The following is a 7721-nucleotide window of genomic DNA, read 5'->3' on the forward strand; positions in this document are numbered from 1 at the left end:
GGGGCGGCGGGCAAAGAGCCCGGGGGCCGCCCAGACGTGCTCAGTGGCCGTGCGCCTGGCCCGGGATACCGCGTATCGGGGCCGGGGCCGGGGCCCTCCGTGGCAGGTCCGAACCCAGCAGACACGAGGGAGCGGAGAAACACATCCAGCGACATTGAGGGCCGCGCAGGCGTGCGCGAAAATGTGCACCACACACACAAAGCCAGTTCTGAACTTCCTGCGGACTTCAGATTCCAACCCTGGATTCCCACTACCCTCTCGTTGGTGCAGGGGACTTTGGAGGGAAAGAGAAAGGGCTAGAAGCTTTTGATGATGGAGAGTCGCCCAGCAGGCCCCGAAGCAGTGAACTTGGTTTAGATAACCCTGGAGTAAAGCTTCGCGCAATCTTCCAATAAACAGTAGGTAGTAGGGACCTACTGTGCGCGCAACCGGGGAGGATAAGGGGCAAATGGGTTGAGAGAAGGAATATAGAAAAGTCGACGAAGTGAGGGTAAGTAAAAGGTCGTGTAGATCCGAAGGGTACCGACTTCCAAATCACTCCCCTCTCACTCTCGCGCTTGTAGGGGGCTCTCCCGCTGCCAGCAGCCCTGACCCCGGGGGGGCGTCGCTGTGGCTGGTTCTGCTGTCTTTCCTGGAGCTGTTTCCTGTCTGGCTCCTGGGGGCCCTCGGGATGGCTGGGAGGGGCCCTTCCTTTCACTGCCAATTCCACCCCCCCCCCCCAGTCCTATCAGTTAACGGGGAGGGTCCAGGAAAGCAGCGCTCCTCCCACCAGCCCCCTTCTCCTGCAGGGCACCTAAAGCGTGGGCGTGGGGTGTATGGGGATCACTACAGGAGTTGCCTGTGGAAGGTCTGGAAGGAAACGGCTTAGATTCTGAAAGTGATTTAGGCGGCCAGAATCTGGAGGAGCTGTGGAGCTGAGAAAGAGGGAAGGAGGAGTCTCGAGATGCTTGGGGAGCTGCCAAGTGCCTCCAACCCTCCAAAAAGGACAGCCAGGCCTGCAATGACCTCTTGTCCCAGCGCACTTATCTTCCTGTCACAAGAGGTGCTCCCCACACCCCTGGCCTTCCTCGTTGCCCTGCCTGGGTCCTGCTCTAGGGTGGGGGGGTCACCGAGGGCAGGAAACAGCCGGCATCTCTGGAGCCAGACAGCCCAAGCTGAGGCTGGGAATCCCCACCTCCCTCCTGACCAACCTGCTCTAAACCCAGTCTCCCCTTTACTTACTCGGCGTCTCTCTCCAGGTTATCCACCCCCTCCTCCCCAGAGAGTCAGCACCCCTGATTCTCTAGCCTCTAGAAATTGTGTCTTCTCTCCCCTCCCAGGCTCTGCCCTCAACCCCTTCAGGCCCTTGGTCTCTTGAACTTTTCATTTGGTGGCGATGCAGTTTATCATGGGGACTAGGGGAGGCAGGGAGGTGAGAAACATGGCCCAAATGGTGGGGAGACGGGCAATTTCAAAGAAATGAGGCTGGTGGGGAGAGAGGTGAAGAGGTATCAGCAGTTGTGAGGAGGGTGACAGCTCACCTGTATATCTGACTCCTGGGGACCAGGCCCCCTCACCAGAGGGCTGATGGTGCTCTAGGTTAGAAAATGCCCAGTTTGTCCCATACGGTGGGGTCATAAGGCCCCGCCTCCCAGCATGTCATCCAGTTCCTAGTACCTAGTACAAACCAAACCAAACCCTTTGCCGTGGAGTCAATTCTGACTCATAGCAACCCTGTAGGACAGAGTAGAACTGCCCCATAGAGTTGCCAAGGAGCGCCTGGTGGATTTAAACTGCCGATCTTTTAGTTAGCAGCCATAGCACTTACCCACTACACCACCAGGAATAAAAGAACACAAAAACCTTTATTAAACATCTATTATGTGCCAGCTGGAGCCCTGGTGGTGCAGTGGTTAAGAGCTATGGCTGCTAACAAAGAAGTTGGCCGTTCAAATCCACCAGCTGCTACTCGGAAATCCTATGGAACAGTTCTACTTTGTCCTACAGGGTCACTATGAGTCAGAAAAAAATCACTGGCAATGGGTTTGGTTATGTGCCAGCTGATCACTCTGTAAAACATGTAGAATGAGATTTGTAAAACATGTTTCTTAGTCTCAAAGATCTTATGTTGTCATTGTTAGCTGTCCTCAAGTTGGCCCCTGACTCAAGGCAACTCCATGCACAATGGAACAAAGTGCTGCCTGGTCCTGCACCATCCCTGTGATCAGTTGTGGATCAGACCATTGTGATCCACAGAGTTTTCATCGGCTGACTTTCAGAAGTAGATCCCCAGGACTTTTCTCCTAGTCCGTCTTAGTCTGGAAGCTCTGCTGAAACCTGGTCTGTGTTATAGCAGCACACAAGCTTCCACTGACAAGACAGGCTGCACTTGAGATGCACTGACTGGAAATCAAACTCTGGTCTCCCACATGGAAGGTGAGAATTCTACTATTAAACCACCAATGCCCCTCGAAAAAAACAGTTGCCGTCAAGTCAGCTCTGACTCATGGATACCCTGTGTGTGTGTCAGAGTAGAACCGTGCTCCACAGGGTCTTCAGTGGTTGGTTTTTCAGAAGTAGATGGTAAAGCCTTTCTTCCAAGGTACATCTAGGTGGATTGGAACTTCCAACATTTTCATTATCAGTCCTGTGTTCACAGTTTGTACTACCCACGCACTCTAAAGATCTCATACTGTGGTAGAAATCCTATCGTTTCCTCTTTCCATGGAGATGACATATGAGATTTTTACTCTAATGCTCAGAAAGTGTGAGGTCTGTCCTCTGGATATGAGGTTGTTACCTCAACCCTCAGACCACACAGGACCGCTTCCCAGGCAAGCGACTCCAGTGGATATTAATTACACAGGTGAGCATCCCTGCCACCCAAACAAATCTCGGGGCCCTCCCTTTCCTCATTATTAGAACACTTCACTGTCCCCCCACCCCAAATGTTAGGCATCACCCCTGTTCCTCGTCCACTATCAATCTGCTGCCAGCACACGCTTCCTGCCAGTACTTGTGTGGACATCCTTGAACAGCCAGTGAGTTGTATTTTTTGCTTTTCACATTGCTACAGCTGTTTTGAGCAGTTTTGTAGTTAGGACTTTTACTATATGTAATAAAAACAATGAATCATCCCTTTTCATCGTAAATTATGTAAATTGTTCTTCCTCTTCCTACATCCCGCCTCCCCTCTTCTGGCCCACCTAACCGTGTCAGGCCCAGGGTTGAGTTTACCTTGACTCTCACAAAGTTTGGGTTCAGTACCCCTCACTTATCTGGCTTCTTTCACAGCCTTGAGCAGTGAGTATTGAAAATATAAATGGTTTTTCAAGTGAGTCACAGCATGAGAACATGTGAAATGGCTTGAAACCTTACAGCTCTTATGTGAAAAGAAACATAAGAAGTGTTTTAAAAGTTTTGACATTATCAGTAATGAGTTGTGAAGTTCAAAGAAATGTTTATAAACTCTCAATAATAAAAGAAAAAAGTTAATCAGCCATACTAGAGCAAAGACTGAGATATAGAGAATAGAAAATGTTACCAAATTGTTATTATATAAAGAGGTGATCAAAAAGTATATGTACATCTAAGAAAAAGATAGGAGCTAAAAGTACTGTAGAAGTGTGTTGGGCAGTGATTTACTACAAATATTATTTTTCTGGATTTTTTAAATTGGATTTGTTACATTTGTAACATTTTCTCAACCTAAACATTAACTTTTGGACTTAATTTTATATTCATAATTTTCTACTTTTTTTTTTTTTTTAAAAGAGGGTTCTCTAAATTGTATAAACTTCAGGTCCCACTAAACCTAAATCCACCCCTGTCTGATCACCACAAACCTAGCTGAACTTGTTGCATGCAAAGGTGTAGTAGACACATGGATTTAGACTTTATTAATTACTGATTGTATATGTACTTGTATATGGTTTTCAGTTTCATGAAAGCAGGTATGTGTAAGGGAATTTTTTAAAAATTGAGGTACCTGATAAGATTTGAAATGGCTGGCTTGAGATTTGGATGTGATTCCTTGGTTGCTGGTTCCATTTTCGCCCTAGCAGCAGCCATCTTCCATGGCGTTTCTAAGAGAGGAATATCCAGTAATGATTGACACAATTACTCTGCTACCTCCCCTCCCATCATATACCCTTGTAATTACCACACTGTAAGGAAACCCTGGTGGTATAGTGGTTAAGTGCTATGGCTACTAACCAAAGGGTCAGCAGTTCAAATCCGCCAGGCGCTCCTTGGAACTCTGGGGCAGTTCTACTCTGTCCTGTAGGACCACTGTGAGTCGGAATTGACTCGGGGGTGCTGGGTAACCAATCTAAGAAAGATATGTGTGTCTGTTTAAGTTAATCACCATATGACTTCCTGTGACAGGATGTCCTGCCTTATAATGATCTACTATCAATCAAGTTTATGGGTATCAATCAAGTAATGCCTTTTAATGATGTAAGCCTGTAATCGCCAGTCAAGTAATGTGTGTCATGTCCTTTGTCCCCCCCTTTGTAAAATGTCATCAATAAGTTGCCATATTGGATTGCTGGATTCCTTCATGTGGAATTCATTCTATCTCCAGCTCAAGCTCTCTCTTTACTTTCAAGAAATCTCTCAATTTTACTTTAATCAGAGCACCAGTTATTACTCTTCGACATTCATTGGTATAGTTAGCAGGATTCTGAAAGCATATTATTTATGCATTCCCAGGAAGTCGTGGAACCAGCTTACCCTGGTACTAGCAAGGGCCCCTTGTGCCCAGAAATATCTCCTCAAATTCTCCAGGTTTGCTGGAAGTAAGCCTCTCAGGTTGAAGGCTCTGCTTATTGCTAAGGTGGCTGTTTGAGAGATTTATTAGCTCTCTTTTCTCTATATTTTCATTTTCTACTCATCTCCTGAGCATCTTGCTGGGTTCATTACCAAATTAAGTTTGCTGGGGCTGCCAGCTCATGGCCAGTATATTTCACTGAACTCCCTTTTCTTTCTGGTGGACCATAAGATTTTCACATGCATTTAGGTCTTTAATACTTGCAGTTTTCTCCATAATATGGGAAATGTCATGTGCAAGGCTGAAGCAGGACCCCCTGAAGGAACTCCTACAGATTATGATTATAAGACTAAACATTATGGCCCCGTTCCAGTCTGGCATGCACTTATGGAGAGAAATTTAAAGGATCAATGGCTATTGTGGGGGCCATTTGAGTTAACTAAGTTGAATTTTCTGCTCAGTAGATTAGAGGCTAAGGACTTATGAATAAAACTAAAGCAACAGTAAGCATTTTTTAACTTGTACTTGGAAGCTTCTGAAAGAAATCACAATGCTAAATTTGCCTCCTTGCAGGAGACCATTTAGAAACAAGCTAAACAAATTAAAGAATTACAGTGTCAGAGTGCTGTAACCTCAATAACTACTCCCCCAGCAACAGCTCCTATATCCTTCCTCTCCAAAATAGCTCCTTTTCCCAAAATGGCTCCCTTTCTCAAAATGATGAAGTCCCTGGCACCTGTAGTCCACCCCCAGCCTCCAACACCTGGCACCCTTCCTTGCCTCTGGCCCTCCAGCAGTTACTCTCCCAAACCCCTTTTTACCTACCTACTCCACTGAAAACCCCCCTACTGAACTTCCCTATTACCTCAAGGAATCTCCAGAAGAAGTAAAACCTGTTTGTGAAATGCTTTTTAAAATTAAATTCCCTGAAGAGGCTCAAAAACCACCACAAGTTACTTTTGTTCTCTGGTCAAAAGCAGAAGTTTGTGCTATTGTTAAGGAATTTCCTAACCTTCATGAAGATTCTCACAAAATCACTCAAGAATTTAGAATCTTAGCTGGTGCCTATGAACCTGGTCTGGTAGATACATATATCTAATAAATTCACTGATAGGACCAGGTGATACTCAAAGGTGGCTGGAAAGGCTTGATGGAAAACTCCTACAGAATCCCTAACCATCTGGCCTAATGTCCCTGGCATGGAGTTAACAGCGCATACCAGTTCTACTCTGTCCTATAGGGTCACTATGAGTCAGAATCAACTCGACGGCACTGGGTTTGTTTTGTTTTTGTTTTTTTTTTTCCCACCAGAATTAGTGTCACAAACTTTTTTGAAGCTATCCTAAAGGTTTTCGCCTGAAAAATAGATTGGACCACAGTTCAGAGTTACAAACAAAATGAAGATGAAAATGTTTTTGATTATAGGGACCATTTGACTAAAGTTTTTCGAGAATCCTCTAGTTTTTGAGTCTGGATCCCATATTGCTTTCAATTCCCTTTTTGTCAATGGCCTCCATCCAGAGCTCACTGAGTTAGCCAAACACAGAAAATTAGATTGGGAAAATGAAAACATTTCACAGTTAGCTCTCTAGTCTATAAGCTGTCTCAAACTCTTAAACAAAAGTCTAGGGAAGCTGAACAGAGAGCTAATGCTAAACAAAATCAATTTATGGCCTTGCAATTACAGCAGTTACAGACCCAACCTCAAAAGAATTTCCCCACAGAACAGGTCCACCCAACATATAGCTAAGACTTGCTCCTTGCTTGTTACTACTGTAAAAACTTTGGACATCTTAAAAGGGAATGTTTAAACCTAAAAAATGAATTGGGCAACCTAACACCAGATGTAGCCCAGAAGCAAATAGAATGAAGGGGCTCTGGGACCAAATCAGAGGCTTTTCCTATGGTAGCACTAAACTCTCAGGGAGAAACTACTATTCAAATAAATGGAGAACCATGTAAATTTTTGATTGACACAGGTACTACCTTGTCTGCAATAAATCCCACAAATTTACAAAAGCCCTTGCCCCAGAGTAATAAGACCTCAAGAGTTGTGGAGGTCATTAATCAAGAACAGATTTTAACCCATGCCCAGCCTGCTTATGTCTCTTTAAGTCCTACAGAGGACATGCACCTTTTTTTGCTCAGCTTAGACACTCCAGTAAATTTAGTAGGAAGAGATCTGTTATCCAAATGGAATTGCCAAATAAAATTTTCAGGAACAGGAGAAATGCTACTACACTTGTCTGAAGCCAACCAACAGATAGATTCTGTGAGACAAAATAAGTTAAGAAGCCTGTTGCTATTTACAAGCACTCAGCTTACAACTTCAAGAAGGTCATTCCCCTACTTTACCCAATTCTATGGAATGTCTTTCTGTACCTGAAAGTTTATGGGCCACTATTTCTACTGATGTTAGTCGGGTCCTATCAACTGAATCCATTAAAATTCAAAAACGTACCTACAAACCCTTACCTAAAATTTCTCAATACCCTTTAAAACAAGAAGCTATGGAAGGCTTCTTCCTATAATTCAAAACTTTTTGGCTAAAGACTTAATAATTCCTTGGACCAGTCCTTGCAACAGTCCAATTTTCTCAGTTAAGAAACCCAAAAATTGGGACTGGAGATTTGTACAAGACTTACATGCTATTAACTGTATAGTAATTCCAAGATACCCCATAGTTCCCAACACTCACCTACTCCTTGCTAATGCTTGTCCTGAAGTGACTCAGTTTACAGTAGTTAATCTTGTCAGTGCTTTTTTGTTTCTTTTCTTTTTTTTTTTAGTATTCCAGCCCATCCAGGCAGTCAATATTTGTTTGCCTTCACTTGGGGGGACCAATGATTTATCTGGACTGTCATGTCTCAAGGTTTTACCGAGTCCCCCACTTATTTTTCTCAGATTTTACATGCTGATTTACAGACTTTACAGTTCACTGAGGGGTCTACATTATTACAATATGTGAATG

This window comes from Elephas maximus, chromosome 12 (genome assembly GCF_024166365.1).
Source record: "Elephas maximus indicus isolate mEleMax1 chromosome 12, mEleMax1 primary haplotype, whole genome shotgun sequence".
NCBI lineage: Eukaryota > Metazoa > Chordata > Mammalia > Proboscidea > Elephantidae > Elephas > Elephas maximus.